General features: G+C 45.4%; 1 protein-coding gene across 4 annotated transcripts in view; it reads right to left on the reverse strand.

Annotated features, from left to right (window-relative positions):
• The window catches only part of ADAMTS10 (ADAM metallopeptidase with thrombospondin type 1 motif 10), a 240,291-nt gene extending 220,219 nt beyond the window's left edge, over positions 1-20,072 (reverse strand). For all 4 annotated transcript variants that reach the window (XM_069741673.1, XM_069741682.1, XM_069741657.1 and 1 more), the window contains exon 1: positions 19,756-20,072. The gene's annotated coding sequence lies outside the window, so the exon portion shown is untranslated. The remainder of the gene's footprint in view (positions 1-19,755) is intronic.
• Positions 20,073-23,109: the final 3,037 nt, after the last annotated feature.

Genomic DNA, 23,109 nt, shown 5'->3' on the forward strand with positions numbered 1-23,109 from the left:
CCCGTTTTTTGAGATTGAGCTATAAATACTGTTAAATAGGGCCTGCGCTGTGTGTTCCTATAGTGTATGTAGTGTACCCCGATTCCCCATGTATGCTGAGAAATAACTTACCAAAGTCGCCGTTTTCGCCTGTCAATCAGGCTGGTCAGGTCGGGAGGGCGTGGTGACATCGGTGGTTCTTCCTCAGCTTTACGTTGGTGGCGTAGTGGCGTAGTGGTGAAGACACAGCGCGCGATCTGCGCTGTAATCCCTTGCATCGGTGGGGGCGGCCATCTTCCTGGGGCCGCGCGTGCGCAGATCGAGTGCTCTGCTGCACGGGGCTTCAGGAAAATGGCCGCGGGATGCCGCGCGTGCGCATTAGAGATCGCGGCGGCCATTTTCCCAAAGCCGAGATGCAAACTCGGCTTTGGGAAAATGGCCGCCGCGATCTCTAATGCGCACGCGCGGCATCCCGCGGCCATTTTCCTGAAGCCCCGTGCAGCAGAGCACTCGATCTGCGCACGCGCGGCCCCAGGAAGATGGCCGCCCCCACCGATGCAAGGGATTACAGCGCAGATCGCGCGCTGTGTCTTCACCACTACGCCACTACGCCACCAACGTAAAGCTGAGGAAGAACCACCGATGTCACCACGCCCTCCCGACCTGACCAGCCTGATTGACAGGCGAAAACGGCGACTTTGGTAAGTTATTTCTCAGCATACATGGGGAATCGGGGTACACTACATACACTATAGGAACACACAGCGCAGGCCCTATTTAACAGTATTTATAGCTCAATCTCAAAAAACGGGGTGACAGGTTCCCTTTAAGGAGGGGAATGCTCTTTAATATCTTTGTATGATTTGGGCTAAACTTAGCATAAAGCATACTTATATGATCTTTTTCCTCTTTGATTTTTTTTTATATTTACACTACCGTTCCAAAGTTTAGGGTCACTTAGAAATGTTCTTATTTTTGAAAGAAATGCAGTTTTTTTTCAAATGAAGCTAACATTAAATGAGTCAGAAATACACTCTATACATTGTTAATGTGGTAAATGACTATTCTAGCTGCAAACGTCTGGTTTGTAATATCATCATAGGTTTATAGAGGCCCATTTTCAACAACCATCACTCCAGTGTTCTTATCGTACTTTGTGCATGCTAACTGTGTAAGAAGGCTAATGGATGGTTGAAATACCCTTGAAAACCCTTGTGCAAGTATGTTAGCACAGCTGATTAGAGAACCTATAAACCTGACTTTCCTGTGAGCTAGTTGAGAATCTGGAGCATTAGATTTGTTGGCTCCATTAAACTCTCAAAATGGCAAGAAAAAAAAGAATGTTCATGTGAAACTCGACAGTCTATTGTTGTTCTTAGAAATGAAGGCTATTCCATGCGAGAAATTGCCAAAAAACTGAAGATTTCCTACAACGGTGTGTACTACTCCCTTCAGGGGAGAGCACAAACAGGCTCTAACCAGAGTAGAAAGAGAAGTGGGAGGCCCCGCTGCACAACTGAGCAACAAGACAAGTACATTACAGTCTGTAGTTTGAGAAATCGACGCCTCACAGCTCCTCAACTGGCAGCTTCATTAAATAGTACACGCAAAATGCCAGTGTCAACATCTACAGTGAAGAGGCAACTCCGAGATGCTGGCCTTCAGGGCAGAGTGGCAAAGAAAAAGCCTAATCTGAGACTGGCTAATAAAAGGAAAAGATTAATATGGGCAAAAGAACTGACATTGGACAGAGGAAGATTGGAAAAAAGTGCTATGACAAATCCAAGTTTGGGGTGTTTGGATCACACAGAAGAACATTTGTGAGATGCAGAACAACTGAAAAGATGCTGGAAGAGTGCCTGATGCCATCTGTCAAGCATGGTGGAGGTAATGTGATGGTCTGGGGTTGCTTTGGTGCTGGTAAAGTGGGAGATTTGTTCAAGGTAAAAGGGATTTTGAATAAGGAAGGCTATCACTCCATTTTGCAACGCCATGCCATACCCTGTGGACAGCGCTTAATTGGAGTCAATTTCATCCTACACCAGGACAATGACCCAAAGCACACCTCCAAATTATGCAAGAACTATTTAGGGAAGAAGCAGGCAGCTGGTATTCTAGCAAATTAACTGCTATTATGCCAAAGGTCTGCAATGCTGTAATTGCTGCAAAGGGAGCATTCTTTGATGAAAGCAAAATTTGAAGGAGAAAATTATTATTTAAAATAAAAATCTTTTTTTCGAACCTTGTCAATGTCTGACCTAGATTTTCAATTAATTTGGCAACTCATTTGATTAATAAAAGCATGAGTTTTCATGGAAAACACAAAATTATCTGGGTGACCCTACACTTTGGGACCGTTGTGTACATAATTACATATAATCTTTACTAGGGTTAAGCGAAACGGATCGGTCATTTTCAAAAGTCGCCGACTTTTGGCACAGTCGGGTTTCATGAAACCCGACCCGATCCCTGTGTGGGGTCGGCCATGCGGTACGCGACTTTCGCGCCAAAGTCGCGTTTCAATGACGCGAAAATCGCCATTTCTCAGCCAATAAAGGTGGACACAGAGTGTGGGCAGCGTGATGACATAGGTCCTGGTCCCCACCATCTTACAGAAGGGCATTGCAGTGATTGGCTTGCTGTCTGTGGCGTCACAGGGGCTATAAAGGGGCGTTCCCGCCGACCGCCATCTTACTGCTGCTGATCTGAGCATAGAGAGAGGTTGCTGCCGCTTCATCAGAAGCAGGGATAGCGTTAGGCAGGGTACATTAACCCCCAAACCGCTTGTGCTGTAGCGATTTCCACTGTCCAACACCACCTTTTGTTTGCAGGGACAGTGGAAGCTACTTTTTTTTTTCCTCAGCGCTGTAGCTCATTGGGCTGCCCTAGAAGGCTCCCTGATAGCTGCATTGCTGTGTGTACGCCGCTGTGCAAACCAACTGCTTTTTTTCAAAGCACAAATCCTGTTGTTCCTTCCTTTCTGCACAGCTATATTTTTTGTTTGTCCACACTTTTGATTTAATTTGCCATACCTGGCAGAGATTACTGCAGGGAGATAGTAATTGTAGGACAGTCCCTGTTTTTTTTTTTTTTTTTTTAATTCTCCCTAAAAAAAAAAGTAGTGGGAGATTAAGATTGGCATTTCTGCTAGAGTGCCAGTCCTGTGTGCCATCTCTCTCAAATAGTGGGCCACAGAAAGCCTAGTGTCTGTTTTTGGTTTTTAAATTCTCCCTGAAAAAAAAAATAAACAGTGTGAGATTAATATTGGCCTTTGTGCTTGTGTGCCAGTCCTGTGTGCCATCTCTCTCAAATAGTGGGCCATAGAAAGCCTAGTGTCTGTTTTTGGTTTTTAAATTCTCCCTGAAAAAAATAAATAAACAGTGGGAGATTAATATTGGCATTTGTGCTTGAGTGACAGTCCTGCGTGTGTGGCATCTCTCTCATTTGGTGCCACAGAAAACCGAGTGTGCAACATTGTGCCTGATTTTCCTTGCAGTCTCACCCACCTATAAAGGAATATCTAAATCCTACAGAAGTTTTAGTTCACCTTGTAAGTTGTTTTACAGTAACAAATACCGTTACTTTGGTTACATTTTTAAAACAATGAGGAAGTCTGGTGGAAGAGGTCGTGGCCGTGGGCGTTCATTGCCAGCTGGAAATTATGGTAGTGGTGGTGGAGCATCAGGTGGTCGTGAAAAAAACAATATAGCACCTAAGTCTCGAGCTGTGGAGCCAGGTTCGTCGTCTGGCTACACAAGGCCTCAAACGCTCCCTTTTCTGGGAGTAGGAAAACCGCTTTTAAAGCCGGAGCAGCAAGAGCAAGTTTTGGCTTACCTTGCTGACTCAGCCTCTAGCTCTTTTGCCTCCTCTTCTGAAACTGGTAAATGTAAAAGAAGCGCGTCGTTAGTGGATGTTCACGGTCAGGGACAGGGACAAGTCACTTCCTTGTCCTCTTCAGCAAAAACAACAACAGAGAAGGATGCGTCAGGCGACACAACGGGTTACTCCATGGAGCTCTTTACACATACCGTCCCTGGGTTAGAAAGTGAAACAGTTAACAGGCCATGCCCATTACAAGTTGAATCGGACATGGAGTGCACTGATGCACAGCCACAGCCAGATTACTATGCTGTTCCTTTGACTCAGACCACAACATTGCCATCGCAGTGTACTGATCCAGAATCAGACCCTGATGAGACTATGGTGCCCCATCACGAACGCTATACCACCGACTTACACGGTGACACAGACGAAGTTGCACACGAGATAGAAGAGGAGGTCATAGATGACCCAGTTGTTGACCCCGATTGGCACCCAATGGGGGAACAGGGTGCAGGCGGCAGTAGTTCTGAAGCGGAGGAGGAGGGGCCGCAGAAGGCATCAACATCGCAACAGGTTCCATCTGCCGGACCCGTATCTGGCCCAAAACGCGTGGCAAAGCCAAAACCTGTTGGAGGACAGCGTGGCCATCCGGTTAAAGCTCAGTCTGCAATGCCTGAAAAGGTATCTGATGCTAGAAAGAGTGCAGTCTCGCATGTTTTTTAAACAACATCCAATTGATCAGCACAATGTCATCTGTCAAAAATGTTCAACTACCTTAAGCAGAGGTCAGAATCTGAAAAGTCTAAATACAAGTTGCATGCATAGACATTTAACCACCATGCATTTGCAAGCCTGGACTAACTACCAAACGTCCCTTAAGGTTGTAGCACCCTCAGCCAATGAAGCTAGTCAGCAACGCAACATCCCCTCCGTCACTGTAAGGCCACCATTTTCCGCACCACCTGCAGTATCTGTGCAGGTTTCGTTGCCAGGCCAAAGCAGTCAGGGTCAGTTTAGTAGTAGGAAACACTGCATCTAGGGCACCGGCGGCAAGAATACCGTCTCCAACCGTCTCTCAGTCTGCCATGTCCACCGGCACCCCCGCTAGTTCCACGATCTCCAGCTCTCCAGTCCAGCTCACCCTACATGAGACTCTCGTTAGAAAAAGGAAGTACTTAGCCTCGCATCCGCGTACACAGGGTTTGAACGCCCACATAGCTAGACTAATCTCGTTAGAGATGATGCCCTACCGGTTAGTTGAAAGCGAAGCTTTCAAAGCCCTGATGGACTACGCTGTACCACGCTACGAGCTACCCAGTCGACACTTCTTTTCCAGAAAAGCCACCCCAGCCCTCCACCAGCATGTTAAAGAGCGCATCGTCCATGCACTCAGGCAGTCTGTGAGCACAAAAGTGCACCTGACAACAGATGCATGGACCAGTAGGCATGGCCAGGGACGTTACGTGTCCATCACGGCACACTGGGTGAATGTGCTGGATGCAGGGTCCACAGGGGACAGCAATTTTGGGACAGTTCTGCCTAGCCCATGGTCTAGGAAACAGTTGGCTGTAGCCGTTCGCACCCCCTCCTCCTCCTCCTCGTCCTCCTGCAGAAGCGAGAGCTCGTCCACATACTGCAGTTGCACAACTACTCCATCCGCAGCTGCCACTGTTGCACACCAGGTGTCCCATTATGGGGCAGCTACTGGCAAGCGACAGCAGGCTGTATTGGCTATGAAGTGTTTGGGCGACAACAGACACACCGCGGAAGTTCTGTCTGATTTCTTGCAGAAAGAAACGCAGTCGTGGCTGGGCACTGTAGATCTAGAGGCAGGCAAGGTAGTGAGTGATAACGGAAGGAATTTCATGGCTGCCATCTCCCTTTCCCAACTGAAACACATTCCTTGCCTGGCTCACACCTTAAACCTGGTGGTGCAGTGCTTCCTGAAAAGTTATCCGGGGTTACCCGACCTGCTCCTCAAAGTGCGCGGACTTTGCTCGCATACCCGCCGTTCGCCCGTACACTCCAGCCGTATGCAGACCTATCAGCGGTCTTTGAACCTTCCCCAGCATCGCCTAATCATCAACGTTGCAACAAGTTGGAACTCAACACTGCACATGCTTCAGAGACTGTGCGAACAGAGGCGTGCTGTTATGTATTTGTGGGAGGATACACATACACGGGCAGGCAGTAGGATGGCAGACATGGAGTTGTCAGGTGTGCAGTGGTCGAAGATACAAGACATGTGTCAAGTCCTTCAGTGTTTTGAGGAATGCACACGGTTGGTTAGTGCAGACAACGCCATAATAAGCATGAGCATCCCCCTAATGCGTCTGCTGATGCAAAGTTTGACGCACATAAAGGAGCAGGCGTCTGCAGCAGAGGAAGAGGAAAGCCTTGATGACAGTCAGCCATTGTCTGGTCAGGGCAGTGTACAGGACGAGGTAGCGGGTGAACAGGAGGAGGAGGAGGACGAGGAGGATGATGGGGATGATTATTTTGTAATGAGGAAGCTTCTCCAGGGCCAATAGCAACTGGTGGCGTTGCAAGGCCGGGGTCAGGTTTTTTTAGGGAGACAAGTGACTTAGAAGTCCCTGAAACTGCCCCTCAACCCAGCACAACCGCAGATTTGACAACTGGAACTTTGGCCCACATGGCGGATTATGCCTTACGAATCCTGAAAAGGAACACACGTATTTGTAAAATGATGGCCGATGACGATTACTGGTTGGCCTGCCTCATTGAACCTCGCTATAAAGGCAAATTGCAAAATATTATGCCACATGAAAACCTGGAACAAATATTAGCAACCAAACAATCAACTCTTGTTGACCGTTTGATTCAGGCATTCCCAGCACACAGCACCGGTGATCGTTATCACACGAGCTGCAGGGGGCAGCAGGCCAGAGGTGTTAGAGGTGCACAAATCAAATGTGGCGTTGGACAGAGGGGTTTTCTGACCAGGTTGTGGAGTGATTTTGCTATGACCGCAGACAGGACAGGTACTGCAGCATCAATTCAAAGTGACAGGAGACAACATTTGTCCAGTATGGTTACTAACTATTTTTCATCCCTTATCGACGTTCTCCCTCAACCGTCATTCCCATTTGATTACTGGGCATCCAAATTAGACACCTGGCCAGAATTGGCAGAATATGCATTGCAGGAGCTTGCTTGCCCAGCAGCTAGTGTCCTATCAGAAAGAGTATTCAGTGCTGCAGGTTCAATATTAACCGAAAAAAGGACTCGTCTGGCTACCCAAAATGTTGATGATCTAACCTTCATTAAAATGAACCACAACTGGATTTCGAATTCTTTTGCCCCACCTTGCCCGGCTGACTCCTAGCTTTCCTATGAAAAGGTCTTGCTTGTGGACTGCTCTGACTGACTTTTCCAATCTCGTAATTTGCAGCAGCTGTTTGTCCAGCATACGACATGTTTACACCTCCCTAAATGGCCAAACTCCCCCCACGGGGCCGTGGTCTGGCCACTTGGCGGAAGCACCCGTGAGAGTGCCGTTTGTCTGAAGAGGTGGGTGTGCACGCTTTTGGTTGATGGCACTGCCACTGGGTCCCTCATAGTACAATAAAGTGTCTCTGGCGGTGGTGGTGCGCATCTGACGTCAGACACACTGTTGTAACATGAGGGGCCCTGGGCCTGTACCGCCGGCCACAAGAGAGTTCCCCCCCAGCTCAAACAGTGCTCTACCACTTGCAAAATTATCTCTCACAGTTCCACCAATGTTTAGTCTATGAGCTGACATCCTTCAATGCCTGGCACTGACAATACCAATGTGTTGACATGTATGATGGTACTTAAAATAGTCAGGGGCAGTGTCCTATATTTACACCAGTAAATACTTAGCGCCAAATTACTAGGTCTGAAACTCAGCAGAGGAGCCCACCCCTGTACCTTATTATTCCACCCTTTTGTGTTTTGGTTTTGTTGTATTGCGAGACATTAACATCTATTTATTTTTTGTGAGTACTAACTGTCAGACACTTATTACAATCGGCCTCCGCTGACAACACCAATGCTGCCTGTGTACCCCTGCAAGAGAATTCCAAGTGTCTACAGCCCACTTTTGTTATGTTAGGCCTACTAAGCCTGTCTGTGGTCCCTCCTTCCAATAGTCCTCCACTGACCAGACCACTGCTGCCCGTGTACCCCTGGAACCTATTTTAAAGTGCCTACAGCCTAATTTTGTTATGTTAAGCCTACTAAGCCTGTCTGCGGTCCCTCCTTCCACTAGTCCTCCACTGACCAGACCACTGCTGCCCGTATACCCCTGGAACCTATTTGAAAGTGCCTACAGCCTAATTTTGTTATGTTAGGCCTACTAAGCCTGTCTGCGGTCCCTCCTTCCACTAGTCCTGCACTGACCATACCACTGCTGCCCGTGTACCCCTGGAACCTATTTGAAAGTGCCTACAGCCAAATTTTGTTATGTTAGGTCTACTAAGTCTGTCTGCGGTTCCGTTCTTCCACTAGTCCTCCACTGACCAGACCACTGCTGCCCGTGTACCCCTGGAACTATTTGAAAGTGCCTACAGCCTATTTTTGTTATGTTAGGCCTACTAAGCCTGTCTGCGGTCCCTCCTTCCACTAGTCCTCCACTGACCAGACCACAGCTGCCCGTGTACCACTGGAACCTATTTGAAAGTGCCTACAGCCTAATTTTGTTATGTTAGGCCTACTATGCCTGTCTGCGGTCCCTCCTTCCAATAGTCCTCCACTGACCAGACCACTGCTGCCCGTGTACCCCTGGAACCTATTTTAAATTGCATAGAGCATCCTTTTTTTAATAGTAGGCGTACAAACTCTGTCTGCGGTTCATAATTGAAATTGTCCTCCACTGAAGAGACCAATGCTGCCTGTGTACCCCTGTAACCTTTTTTAAACTGCATTGAGCCAAATTTTGTGTTTAAGGCCTACTACCTGTGTCTGTCTGCGCCACTCAATACAGCTGTCCTCCTTTTAAAAAAGCTGAACGTCAATAGTCTGGTTTCCAGCCTATAGGAATTTGAAAACTGCATTGCGGCTACTACTTCGGTAGGGCCTACTAACGGTGTCTGCCGCTGCAAGGTGTTCCCCAGGTTTCCTCTCCATAGCTTCGAGCTTCTAGCTCTCATTTAGTAGTTGTTGAAAACAACACTGCATTAGGCCTACAAGTTGGGTCTGGGTTGTAGAGACGGTGTCTTCCGCTCCAAGGTGTTCTCCAGGTTTCCTCTCCATAGCTTCAATCTTAAAGCTCTTGTTTAGTAGTTGTTGAAAACAACACTGCATTAGGCCTACAAGTTGGGTCTGGGTTGTAGAGACGGTGTCTTCCACTCCAAGGTGTTCCCCAGGTTTCCTCTCCATAGCTTCGAGCCTCTAGCTCTCGTTTAGTAGTTGTTGAAAACAACACTGCATTAGGCCTACAAGTTGGGTCTGGATTGTAGAGACGGTGTCTTCCACTCCAAGGTGTTCCCCAGGTTTCCTCTCCATAGCTTCGATCTTCTAGCTCTCGTTTAGTAGTTGTTGAAAACAACACTGCATTAGGCCTACAAGTTGGGTCTGGGTTGTAGAGACGGTGTCTTCCACTCCAAAGTGTTCCCCAGGTTTCCTCTCCATAGCTTCAATCTTAAAGCTCTTGGTTAGTAGTTGTTGAAAACAACACTGCATTAGGCCTACAAGTTGGGTCTGGGTTGTAGAGACGGTGTCTTCCACTCCAAGGTGTTCCCCAGGTTTCCTCTCCATAGCTTCGAGCTTCTAGCTCTCGTTTAGTAGTTGTTGAAAACAACACTGCATTAGGCCTACAAGTCGGGTCTGGGTTGTAGAGACGGTGTCTTCCACTCCAAGGTGTTCCCCAGGTTTCCTCTCCATAGCTTCGATCTTCTAGCTCTCGTTTAGTAGTTGTTGAAAACAACACTGCATTAGGCCTACAAGTTGGGTCTGGGTTGTAGAGACGGTGTCTTCCACTCCAAGGTGTTCCCCAGGTTTCCTCTCCATAGCTTCGAGCTTCTCTCTCTCGTTTAGTAGTTGTTGAAAACAACACTGCATTAGGCCTACAAGTTGGGTCTGGGTTGTAGAGACGGTGTCTTCCGCTCCAAGGTGTTCTCCAGCTTTCCTCTCCATTGCTTCAATCTTAAAGCTCTCGTTTAGTAGTTGTTGAAAACAACACTGCATTAGGCCTACAAGTTGGGTCTGGGTTGTAGAGACGGTGTCTTCCGCTGCAAGGTGTTCTCCAGCTTTCCTCTCCATTGCTTCAATCTTAAAGCTCTTGTTTAGTAGTTGTTGAAAACAACACTGCATTAGGCCTACAAGTTGGGTCTGGGTTGTAGAGACGGTGTCTTCCACTCCAAGGTGTTCCCCAGGTTTCCTCTCCATAGCTTCGAGCTTCTCTCTCTCATTTAGTAGTTGTTGAAAACAACACTGCATTAGGCCTACAAGTTGGGTCTGGGTTGTAGAGACGGTGTCTTCCGCTCCAAGGTGTTCCCCAGGTTTCCTCTCCATAGCTTCAATCTTAAAGCTCTTGTTTAGTAGTTGTTGAAAACAACACTGCATTAGGCCTACAAGTTGGGTCTGGGTTGTAGAGACGGTGTCTTCCGCTCCAAGGTGTTCCCCAGGTTTCCTCTCCATAGCTTTGAGCTTCTAGCTCTTGTTTAGTAGTCGTTGAAACAACACTACATTAGGCCTACAAGTTGGGTCTGGGTCGTAGAGACGGTGTCTGCCGCTCCAAGGTGTTCTCCAGGTTGCCACATAATCGAAGCTGCATAGAGCCTATTTTGTAATTTTACGCCTACAAAGTCTTTCTGCGGTCCCTCCTTCCAATTGTCCTCCACTGAGCACACCAATGCTGACCGTGTACCCATGTAACCTTTTTTAAACCTGCGTCGAGCCAACTTTGTGGTTTAAGGCCTACTTGTAGTGTCTGCCTGCACCACTCAATACAGCTGTCCTCTTTACAAAAGATGACCTACAATTATCTGGTTTTCAGCCTATCGGAATTTTAAAACTGCAGTGGGCCTACTAGTTGGGTTGGGGCCTTCTATCGGTGTCTGCCGCTCCTTGCTGTTCTCCTCCAGTGAACAAAGCTGTGCCGCCTGTTTACTACTGTTGCCAATTTTGAACTGCATTTAGACTACTTACTGATTTGGGCCTACTCTCTGTGTCAGCCTCTCATTCCAGTTGTCCTCCAGTGAACAAAGCAATGCCCCCTGGTTAGTCCTGTTACCAATTTTGAACTGCATTTAGCCCACTTTATTCTTTGGGCCCATATCTGTTTCCCCCTCATCCTGCCCATTGCCCAGCCAGTGATAGATGAGTCTGCTGGTACATTGACCCATAACGCAACATTCCCCATGCACGCTACACTGCAAGATTGTGACCCTGCTGAAAGTCAGGTTCCCCTTCTCGCATACCATACCACCTTACACGGGGACAAAGAGGAAGGTGCAGATGAAGGTGCAGGTTCCTTCATCTGGTGGGGGGAGGAATACTCGTTGGCGACGTCACTGGCACAGGGCCCCTCATAGTATGCAAAAGTGTTGCTGCCGGTGGGAGGCGCCCCCGCCGTGCAAACACACCGCTGTACTTTGAGGGGCCCTGTGCCAGTGCCAATGCCAACGAGTGGGCCCCCCCTGCTTGCTCAGGATCACAGCACTTGCAAAGTTGAAATACTTACCTCTCCCTGCTCCACTGCCGTGACGTGGTCCAGATTTCCTGGGCCCACTAGTTACTTGAACCAGCCCTACCCCCCACAACTTTAGCCAAATGACCCCCAATTTCCAATGCCTTACTATTATTATAAGGTAAATTTAGATTGACAAGCTTCAGTAACAAGAATGTATGTTTTTTGCCATTAAAATGGCCACTGTAGGTGTTTTCCTGGCCTCCACTCACTGCCGACTATGCTCCCCCATTGACTTGCATTGGGTTTCGTGTTTCGGTCGATCCCCGACTTTTCGCGATAATCGGCCGATTCCACTCGACTCGACTTTTGAGATAGTCGGGTTTTGCGAAACCCGACTCGACTCTAAAAAAGTCAAGGTCGCTCAACCCTAATCTTTACATTACTAATATTTGCATAATTAATAAATCAATAGAATAAGCAAATATAAGAACTTTTGTATTATACTTTCTTACAAAAAAACTCTCTTTACTTATCAAACTTCTCTCCCTCATCTTCTGTGCCTCCTGGACTAGTCACTCACGCTCAAATCACTAAAGAATCAATTCATTGGAGTCTGTACACTGAAGGATCAGGCTACAGCTGTTGTCCATAGAGCTCTATAGAGGGAAGATGAAGCAATCTGACAATTCACCTGGAACGTAAGGCATACTTTCAATTTTCTCATAAAGACTGATTGCTTTAAAATATAACGTTACCTCATATTTGTACTGAATCCCCATTACTACTCAGAACGTCATTGTGCATAGGAAACTATTGGTCTGTGACTTGTTTACACTGAAGGCTTTCTCAAACTGTTCTCACATATTTATAAGGTTATGGCTTTGGCTTCAAATAGACATGAAGTCACAAACTGTCATAAAATTGAGGTTAACATCTAACTTGTTCCCTATGAGAAAAATATATTGTCTGAACAATGCCAAACCAGAGGTTTTTTCAATTTTTTGAGGTTTCTTGCTACATTTCTACCAAGATAATTGAAGCAATATTTGTTTTAATTGGAAGTGAAAAAAAAATATTTCCAATACAAGTATTGTCTGTCTTTAATAATTGGTTTATGCACTCCTCAACAATGAAATTGCAACACCAAGTCGTGAAATTATGGAAATTATTTGATCAACAAACATTAATAATATACAAATAATCAAATGCTGCAGGATGTTTAGGCCATACATGCTGCTCAATGTAGCATGAACAACATACAGCCTATCATCGTTGTGTTAAAAAATTAGTCCTGGGACTCTTTGAAAAAATGGCTGTTCCACTGGTTGCATGACCAAATCAATATAGCTGAGAACTATCAGTGTACCTGGAAATAAGGATAGAAGCAGTAGGACTGTTGTGACATATCCTCATGAAGACCTCTTCATGGTATGGTCCATGAGGTCTCTAGATGGAGACGAGAGGCTGAAATGCAGTAATGGAAGCTGGAATGGCGGTCTATTCTCTTCAGCTATAAGTTCCACTTTTGACTTGAATCCAATGCTAATCAGAGATTGGTCTGGAGACCACTTGACAGAAGCTTGAAAGGGACCTTCACAAGGGAATGTCAGTACTAAAATCGCATGTAATCTACACATGAATGTATCAATATAGTTTAAAGTATTTAAAACATGACATACCAAAAAGAGACAAAAACCACAGCATAAAGAAATGCTATAAAAACATGTAAAAAACATGTACTAAAAAAAGCGCAATAAAAAAATCAAGTTATGTAATAAATGCAGAAGTGCTGCTGCTCGACATGACATTGGTTTGGTCTTGGAACCAGTGGTATGGTCATATATCCAAAGTGTCCCAGGAGCCATTTGCAAGAGTGACAATTCCATGCTGCATATTGCTTGTGCTCCTATGAGTAGTCTACATGACCTAAACGTGCCACCATGTCCTGCAGCATCTCCGGACTTGTCTCCCATTGAGCATATCTGGAACGTCATTGATTGGCAATTACAAAGGAATCTGCCATGAGAAGATCTTCATGATTTTCTGTCCACATGTATTCAGTGTGGCAAAACATTTCTCAGCCAAGCATTAATAACCTCATTGATAACAGACAGTTTGTGAAAGTATGTGTATTTCAGCAAGTAGTGCTCATACTTGCTAATGAATAAATCAAGTTGTTTTAATTTTATTTTCAATTTTCATCATTTGCATATAATTATCATTCTATCAACCCTGTAATTTCCATAAACCACAATTTTCCTTCCTGTTGTTACAACTTCAATGTTGAGGAGTGTATAATATATATATATATATATATATATATATATATATATATATATATATATATATATATATATATATGTATATAAATCAATCACACTTCGGTGAAATCAATATATACAGTTATGAACTAACGCCGATTGTGAATCAATTTCTCCTGCTCTTGTGCAAATGGAAAACACGACAGGTAGAAATGATAGGCAATTAGCAAGAGAATCCCTATAAAGGAGTGGTTCTGCAGGGCGTGACCACAGACCATTTCTCTGTTCTAATCCTTTTTGGCTGTTGTTTTGGTCACTTTTGCATTTTGTCATTGCTCTCACCCCTAGAGGTACTGTGCAGTAACATGAGGCGGTATCTGCAACCAACAGAAGTTGCTCAGGTAGTGCAGCTCATTCAGAGTGGCACATCAATGCGAGTGCTGGCAAGAAGGTTATCTGTGTCTGTCAGCGCAATGTCCAGAGCATGGAGAAGATACCAGGAGACAGGCCAGTACACCAGGAAACATGGAGAGCACCATAGAAGTGCAGCAACCCAGCAGCAGGACCGCTACCTCAGCCTTTGTGCAAGGAGGAACAGAAGGCAAAGTGCCAGAGTCCTGTAAAATGATCTCCAGCAGGCCACTAACAGCCATGTGTCTGCTCAAACTGTCAGAAACAGACTGGGTGGTATGAGGGCCCAACATCCACAAGTGGGTGTTGTACTTACAGGCCAACACTGTGCAGGACGATTAGCATTTGCCAAAGAACACCAAGATTGGAAGATTCAACCATGGCGCCCTGTGCTTGTCATGGATGAGAACAGGTTCACACAGCACATGTGACAGAAGTGACAGATTCTGAAGATGCTGTGGAGAATGTTCTGCTTCCTGCAACATTCTCTAGCATGACCGGTTTGGCAGTGGGTCAGTAATGGTGTGGGGAAGCATTTCTTTGGAGGGCCGCACAGCCCTCCATTTGCTAACTAGAGATATCCTGACAGCCATCAGGTACCAGAATGAGATCCTCAGACCCATTGTGAGACCATATGCTGGTGCGGTTGGCCCTTGGTTCCTTCTACTGCATGAAAATGCTAGGCCACATGTGGCTGAAGCGTGTCAGCAGTTCCTGCATGATGAAGGCATTGAAGCTATGAACTGGCCTGCCCATTCCCCAGACCTAAATCCATGTGTAAAGTGAACTTCTCACATCAGAAATGCTGATACCTGTGATTAATCTGTTCAGTATTGCATTTTCTTGTATAGTGTGCAGAATGATAATACTCAGAAGAGCACCTGTGTAAAACTGGTATTTAACTACTATTTGGTGTTGTTGAAGCATTATTGGTTATACATATACCTGTCCTTGACTGAAAAAAGGAGTGTACATCAGACCCTGAGGCTAAATACACCTTTGCGTTCGGCATTCTGTGGATGCACGTCAAAATGACGCATGCGGACGCATCTGCAGAAAAACGCATGTCACTGCGTACCCAATGTTAAAGATAGGTAGACGGATGTGCAGCTGTGTGGATATGAAGGGAAAAAGTACATAGCCCTACACAGGGCTGCCGAGCGCAAAGGTGTATTTAGCCTCAGGGTCTGACATACACTCCTTTTTTCAGTCAAGGACAGGTGTATGTCCTTATAATGCTTCAACAACACCAAATAGTAGATAGATACCAGTTTTACACAGGTGCTCTGCTGAGTATTATCATGCTGCAGACTATACAAGAAAATACAACACTGAACAGATTAATCAAAGGCAAAACCTTTATTGCATCTACTGACTCACAGGCATCATCATTTCTGATGTGAGAAGTTCACTTGACTTATCTTCCCCATCTTTCAAAAAGCACTAAAACTAATTATCCAAAAGACTTCAGGGTTTTCTGCCCGAACAGCCTTATCGTTTCAATTCACACATCTAAATTGATTTTGATCCCTTTTAAGACCCCTTAAGAAATTTAGACTTAAAGGTGCCTTCACACTAAACGATATCGCTAGCGATCCGTGACGTTGCAGCGTCCTCGCTAGCGATATCGTTTAGTTTGACACGCAGCAGCGATCAGAATCCTGTTGTGATGTCGTTGGTCGGGGCTAGAGGGCCAGACCTTTCTTTGGTCGCTGGCTCTCCCGCTGACATCGCTGAATCGGCGTGTGTGCCACCGATTCAGCGATGTCTTCGCTGGTAACCAGGGTAAACATCGGGTTACTAAGCGCAGGGCCGCGCTTAGTAACCCGATGTTTACCCTGGTTACCATCCTAAAAGTTAAAAAAACAAACGCTTCATACTTACCTACCGCTATCTGTCCCCGGCGCTCTGCTTCTTTGCTCTGGCTGTGAGCACAGCGGCCGGAAAGCAGAGCGATGACGTCACCGCTCTGCTTTCCGGCCGCTGTGCTCACAGTGAGTGCAGGAAAGCACAGCGCCGGGGACAGACAGCGGTAGGTAAGTATGAAGCGTTTGTTTTTTTAACTTTTAGGATGGTATCCAGGGTAAACATCGGGTTACTAAGCGCGGCCCTGCGCTTAGTAACCCGATGTTTACCCTGGTTACCGGCATCATTGGTCGCTGGAGAGCTGTCTGTGTGACAGCTCTCCAGCGACCAAACAGCGACGCTGCAGCGATCCGGATCGTTGTCTGGATCGCTGCAGCGTCGTTTAGTGTGAAGGTACCTTAAGACCAGTCGTCTAAATTAATTAACAACCCAAATTAATTTAGACCTCAGATAAGACCTCCTAACTAAATTGAGATCCCTGACCAGACCCCTTAAATACACTGACTTCTAAACTAATTCAGATCCCCAAACCAGACTTATTAAAAGATCAAACCCTAGGCCAGATTCCACTGGAGCGTAGGGTGAAACATGGTGGTGGCAGTGTCCTTATGTGGGGCTACATGAGTACAGTCGTGGGAGTTACATTTCATTGATGGTATCGTGAATTCACAGATAAGATGTACTGCTTTATATAGAAGGAGAAGATGCTACCATCACTCCGTACCCTAGGTAAATGTGCACTTTTCCAAAATGATAATCCAAAATACACATGTTGCATTTCTGGAAAAGAACAGCGTGAAAGTGATTCAGGGGCCAAGCTTGTCTCTGTCCTGATCTAAACCCAATAGAACACATATTGGGAATTCTGAAGAGACAAGTTGAGCATCACTCTACATCCAACAACAAGGCTCTAAAAGAGGTCATTCTTGAAGAATGGAAAAAGATAGATGTTGCAATATGTCATACTAAATACTAGATGCAGTAGTTTTTTTTCTCAGCCCATTTTTTAGGCTGAAAGTGCCCCTCTCGGCTTATACTCGAGTCATTGTCCTAGGGGGGTTGGCGGCTGTGACATACTCACCTGCCCCGGCGAGGTCCCTGCATCTCCGATGGTCTCTTGGTGCTGACAGCTTCTTCCAGCGTTGAGCGGACAAGTGGTACCGCTCATTACAGTAATGAATAGGGGTGGAGCCGAATATTCATAACTGTAATGAGCGGTACCAGTGACCGCTCAACGCTGGAAGAAACTGTCAGTGCCCGGAGAAGACCATCAGGGAAGCTGCCAGGGACCGCGCTGGGAGCAGGTGAGTATAATGGGGAGGGTGAGCAGCATTGCGTGATATTCACCTGTTCTCGTTCCACCGCCGGGCTCCGTCTTCTGCGTCCTCTGCTGTGACGCTCAGGTCAGAGGGCGCGATGACGTGGTTAGTGCGTGCCCTCTGCCTGAACGTTAGTGCAGAGGACGCTGAAGATGGAGCGGCGCGCAGCGGTGGAATGAGGACAGGTGAATATTGCAAGTGCTAGGGGCCTGAGCGACGAGAGGTGAGTATGTCTTTTATTTTAATCGCAGCAACAGCATATGGGCCAAATATCTCTATGGAGCATCTTATGGGGCCATAATCATCATTTTTGCAGCATTATATGGGGCAAATATCTCTATGGAGCTTCTTGTGGGGCCATAATCATCATTTGTGCAGCATTATATGGGGCAAATATCTCTATGGAGCATCTTATGGGGCCATAATCATCATTTGTGCAGCATTATATGGGGCAAATATCTCTATTGCGCATCTTATGGGGCCATAATCATCATTTGTGCAGCATTATATGGGGCAAATATCTCTATGGAGCATCTTATGGGGCCATAATCATCATTTGTGCAGCATTATATGGGGCAAATATCTCTATGGAGCATCTTATGGCGCCATAATCATCATTTGTGCAGCACTATATGGGGCAAATATCTCTATGAATCATCTTATGGGGCCATAATCAGCATTTGTGCAGCATTATATAGGGCAAATGTCTCTATGGAGCATCTTATGGGGCCCTTATTAACCTTTATGCATCACTGTATGGGGCAAATGAGTCTGTGGAGCATCTTATGGGGCCATTATTAGCCTTTGGGCAGCATTATATGAGGCATATTTTAATATGGAGCATCTTATGGAGCATTATATGGGGCGTATTTTGTATGGAGCATCTTATGGGGCCAATCATGAACTGTATGGAGCATTATATGGGGCTCCTGATTCAATATGGATATTCAAAAACACTTAACTTACTGATATCTCAATTAATTTTACTTTTATTGGTACCTATTTTTATTTTTGAAATTTACCGGTAGCTGCTGCATTTCCCACCCTAGGCTTATACTCGAGTCATTAAGTTTTCCCAATTTTTTGTGGCAAAGTTAGGGGTCTCGGCTTATACTCGGGTCGGCTTATACTCGAGTATATACGGTATATACATTTATTATTTATATATATATATATATATATATATATATAATTTTTATTGAATCATGTGCTGTATTAAATTGGTGAGCACAGGGCCCACCTTTGCTTTTTTACTAGGGACTCCATTTTCTACTTTTCTGCACTGGCTCCTCTATAAGGTGACCATATTGAATCTAAATAAACATGCACAGATTCAGATTAGTAACCATAGCATTTTTAAGGCATATATATTAAAATCACAGGGAGATAACGACCCCAAAAATAGATTATGTTAAGGTTTTTATTGAATCAGTTAATCCTGACTTTACTGTATGTAGGATATGTATGAGATCTGCCTCTGGTCAAATATTTGTGCAGAGCTGTCAGATCCCTTTAGAGAGAAGAGGTGTTGGAGAAGTCTAAAAGCAATTCTACCTACCTCCTCCACAAATATTAAACTTATTACATATCATCTTCAACCCAGCCTGTCAGGAGTGGTAACTCAAGTGTTCTTGTGTCATTTTAGGTTTAGATATTTCTGGAGCACAGACCTGAGGTCAGGAGTTGAAATACTCCTCACTGTCAAGAATTTTTCAGAAGGCATGAAAAATTGAGGCCTTCCAGTAGCTGGTTCCTCTTCTGTGAAACATCAACAAATTGCAAAAAAAAAAAAGGGGGACATTGAACATGGTAGCAATTATGAGTCAAGTCCTGTCAAGTCCACAACATAAAAAGTACTGATCATCTCAGGTCAGCTTCATTCTCTGCCTTTCAATTATCTGCGGCATTTTATCTGGTTTACCATCACTCAGTTGTAATTAAGATCAGAGGTTAAATTTCAAACACAAATGAGAATTTTAGACAAGAAAATATGTGGAGCCTCCACGCTCTAGGCAGCGAGAGCAGAAACTATATCCAGATACAAGTATCCTACAAATTAAGAACAGTCATAAAAGCGAAATAACTAAGGACAAGTTAGAACGAGACGTGTTCTCCTGTAATAGATGGAAAAGCGACATCATTTCAGACGCCGAAAAGAATGGACAGAATTATGCCGATGTACAAAGCAATAGAAAACATGAGAAAATATGACTTCTGGATTATCACATACTACATTATTTGTCACTTGAGTTTACATAAGAGTTAACCATGAACAGTAACATGACTGCACAATGAGTAATTATATTTCATAGTTAAAATTAAGATCTAGAATTAATAACTGATATATTAAGTATTAGCAGAAGTATGATCCGGTAAGATGGTCACATTTAAAGAATGACTTATATGACTCCCATTACAGAATTGCAGAACCCCACGTAAACATGTAATTATTAATCCGGATTACAATAGAATAAATTCTTACCAAGTTCGCGGCAACGTGTTGATTTTGCCTAGTGAGTTGGAAATGGCTTGCAGCGCCGCGATACTGATGTTTCTGGGACCTGTACTTTGGAAGTGCTGCTTTTTTTAAAGCAATCTAAGCAGTGGATGATTTTTCTGGCAGCTGCATGCCTTAACAAAAAAAAAAAAAAAGCATTGACCTCACATAATTAAAGGGGCTGTGTTTAAAGAAACACTCCCAGATGGTGGTTGAGCATTTTTTTGTAGAGGTATTTCAGTTTTAAGGTAGAGCAGGAAAGAAGGGAGCAGAGCAAATGCAGCTTCCAAACTTCTTCCTGCCAAAAGGAATCTTAAGCACATGGTTGAGGTGTAACTGGCAGAAGAGGGGTTAAGTTGCCACAGGGGCAGTGGGCCTGTCTGATGCTAAATAGGTAGGAAGGGCTAAACTATGTTACGACCCCCTTTGGTACCTCTTTTATAGCAGTTTTTCTTTCCCCCAGAGCATGCACTGTTTGTAGAACAGTTGAAGAAAATATTTTTTTCATAGAGATTGCGGCTATTGATCCAGTTTACAATCCAGTATTAATAGAGTCCTTGGTACGTGTCATACAATGTATAACGAGCCCTCAGCTCAGACGCCAAACATTCCAGCTTTTTGTGTTGTTTTGCGGACACCATACTAGCATATGGCTTAAACACCAAGTGCAGGACTCCATGACAGTGTTTAACACTAACACAGAATGTGTATTGAAAATACGAGAAAAAAATTGCTTTTTTGCTACCACAATTCTCTTGTATTATCACTGCCAAGTGGCACTATTGCATTTTATTATAAAGGTAATGCTGACCTCTAGTGATATAATGTGGTATTACATGCAAAAGAATGTAGACCAATTTACCTTGGGGGAATGAGGTCCGATTCCACCACTCATCTCTAGAGTTTGACTTTAGGCTTTGCATTCAATGTATGTTTTCAACTTATTGTCCACTTCAATGAATACATGTCTGTTCACTATTCCATCCTTCTAAAACTTTCACCCCTCTCACTCAAATCCCCCAACAGACCTATCCATCACAGTCAATGGCTGCCCACTCTACTCAGTCCCGCAAGCTTGCTGCCTTGGGGTAACCCTTGACTATGCTTCCTCCTTCAAACCACATATCCAAGACCTTTCAACCTTCTGATGACTGCAACTGTAACCTCCTGCCTTGTGGCCTCCCTTCTAAGGCTGGGTTCACATTGCGCTAGGTCCGTCTAACGGACACGTTTTTAAATAGGCAAAACGCAATATAACGGACATTGTAAAGCTTCCATAGACTTGCATTAGTATGACACATCGTATCGCATGTCAAAATTGACATACGTTTGCAACATTCCATTTTTTTGTGACGCACCTTCCAACGCGGCCTGCAGCGTTTTCGAGTCCGGTCAAGCTAACGCACAGGTAACAGAAGTGTTATTTCTGCCATTGAAGTCTACTGCAAACACAGCCAGATGCAAATCAAGCAAATGTCCAAATGAAACCATGCGTTGGATTGCGTTAAAGAGGCTTTTCCATGTGGTCATGTGACAGGAAATATGATTTCAGCCATTTTGGAGCAAAGACTCTTCACGTTTCGATGGACATCCGCAGATAACGTTGAAATTTAAAGGGATGATCCTGAAGCTGAACATACAGGGTGTGAAAGGCACCATATGTATTCCGTAAAAAATTCACTTCATGAATCCAATATCTCCTTTGGGAAATACGCCTTCTCTGCCGAAGTCGCAAGCTCAGACACAAACATCTTGCTTGCAGCAGAAGTTCACTCAATGCTTTCAAAATGGAGAAGGTGTATCCACCCACACTCTTGCATCCCTCAAATCTATTCTAAACTCTGCTGCCCGCTAATCCACCTGTCCCCCCATTATTTCCTGGCTTCTCCTCTCGGTCAAACCCTGCATTGGCTCCCCATTACCCAGTGACTACAGTTTAAAACCCTAACCATGACGTACAAAGCCATCCACAACCTGTCTCCTCCATATATCTGTGACCTCGTCTCCCGGTACTTACCTGTACGCACCCTCTGATCCGTACAGGGACTCCTTCTCTACTCCCCTCTTATCTCCTCTTCCCACAATCACATAGAAGATTTTTTCAGGTGCATCACTCCTACTCTGGAACTCTCTACCCCAACATATCAGACTCTCGCCTACTATGGAAACCTTCAAAAGGAACCTGTAGACCTATCTCTTCCGACAAGCCTACAACCTGCAGTAACACTTGTTCCACCATACCGTGGCACAACCAGCTTTACCCTCACTTAATGTATCCTCACCTCATGGGCAGGGTCCTCTCACCTCCTGTACGAGTCAGTGACTTGTATTGTTCATGATGATTATTGTACTTGTTTTTATTATGTATACCCCTTTTCACATGTACCATGGTATAAAGGGTGCTATTGTAATATTAATACGGTGCATTGTGATGTAGCACCTTTGAAGATCTGTCATGCCTGCTGCACCTCCATCTCCTTCGCAGCATACTTACCAGTCCCGGCGCGCTTCTTCCTTTGCTGCCGCTTTGGCTGGTCCCTCCTCCGGCTCCCGGCGTGTCCGTCCGCTCTTGCGTGCTCCTGGTCCGTCTGCTTGCTGCCGGGACTCCTCACTTCCGGTCTCCTCACCGGCTCTTGGTTCCCGATGGCGGCGCATGTGCACTCCTTCCTCCGGCTCCAGCAGCGCAAGCGTACTTCCACTGGTTGGCCTTCTCTCCCTCCGTTCCTCCTTTTCTTAATGCCGGTGGCTTCCTGACCCGGAAGTTCAAGGTACGCTTCTTTTATTAGCTTGCCTCTTCCTCTGACCTATCCCTGCTTGTCTATTGTACTTCACGTTAGACTCGGGTCCCTCTCCTCTCTGAGCTTGCACGGTTCTCCGTCAGTCTGTTCTGTATACTTCCTGACTCCCTGCCCTGTGCTCTTCTTCCTAGGTTTCCTCTCTTTTGTCCCTTTTTTCCCTCAGTCCTACCGTGTCTATTCCCACTTTATTCCGTTTCTCCCTGCCTCTCCAGTGTATTCTCCCTCTGTCTCCCTCTTCCTGTGCCAGTTCAGTCTCCCCTGGTACCTCCAGCTTCCGCCACCTTTCTCCTCACCTTCCCCTAGTGCTCCTCCTTCGTCCTGTCCCTGGGTATCAGCATCCACGGCGATAGTCTCTTTTGGGTCTGCCCCTGACACTCCCTGTATAGGGGGTGGTCTACCAGGTCAGCTCACCCTGAGGAGGTTCGTTGCCGTGGTCTACCGGGTTCACCCTAGGAGTTCCGCTAATCCTTACAGTACAAGCAGGCCATGGATCCAGCTGGTACCCCATCCCTTACCCAGAAAGAACTTTTATTTTTACGGG

This window comes from Ranitomeya imitator, chromosome 1, assembly GCF_032444005.1.
Source record: "Ranitomeya imitator isolate aRanImi1 chromosome 1, aRanImi1.pri, whole genome shotgun sequence".
Taxonomy (NCBI): Eukaryota; Metazoa; Chordata; class Amphibia; order Anura; family Dendrobatidae; genus Ranitomeya; species Ranitomeya imitator.